Here is a 1,034-nt window from a genome sequence, read left to right on the forward strand (position 1 = left end):
CCAACATGAAAAAAACACTTCTGTTGTCCCTATCTCAATGTTTTGTTGCTTTTCAAAATAAAAAGTACCATGTTTTTTGGGGTTTTTTATTTCAACATTTTTATTGTTTTTTTTACCCCTAATGTCTTTGTCCCTTTTGTTGACATTTTGTCACTTTTTTGACATTTTTGCCAGTTTTTTCAAAGTTTTTGACGCTTACTTCCAGTGTTTTTTTTTTCATAGTTTTTTTTTCACTTTTTCCATTATTTTTCCCATTTTTTCCCCCCAATGTTTTGTCGCCTTGTTTGAGATTTTTGACCTCTCATATTTCTGATATTAAAAAAAACTTGGAAACGGGTCAAATTTGACCCCAGGACAACATGAGGGTTAATTGTTTAACTGTAGAACCATGCGGGAGGCCCAGTGAGACGAGAACCACACCTGTGACTCCACCTGCTGGACCACTGCCAGAACTGCTGCTGTGTGTGTGTGTCGGCCCAGATGATTGTTGTCTGGAGTTATTTTGCTGGAAATGAAATAGAGAATTATCTTATAGGTGCAATCACGAGATTGAAAACATCTAAAATATATTATTATTTTAAAGGAAATAGCTCATACATCAATATGTGCTTCTATAATGTGAGCATCAATATGGCTGCTTTATGGAACACTTTCAACATAATGTGTAATGTGAATATGATGATAAACAATAAGAGAATTCACTTCTGGTTGTGTTGATCTAGAACTCAAAATCTCAACTTTAACAGCCTTAAAAACCTAAAAAGGAAAAAGTTCAAATATGTCTTACTATTACAATAACCAGACAGTATTAAAATAAATTTTACAATATTGATATTATTTCAATTTATTGCCCAGATCTAGTTTTAACCTGTTACTTTCTTTTTTTTTTACCTAGGCTTACTTACTTACTACTCTTTTTTAAATTGCAGTTAGTTAGTTCTTCAAACCTGTATTTTTGTATACAGTAAACAAAATATGAAAAACATATTTGTGTTTAACCCTTGTGTAATCCTCGGGTCAAATTGACCCGTTTC

This window comes from Etheostoma spectabile, chromosome 16 (genome assembly GCF_008692095.1).
Source record: "Etheostoma spectabile isolate EspeVRDwgs_2016 chromosome 16, UIUC_Espe_1.0, whole genome shotgun sequence".
NCBI classification, from domain to species: Eukaryota; Metazoa; Chordata; class Actinopteri; order Perciformes; family Percidae; genus Etheostoma; species Etheostoma spectabile.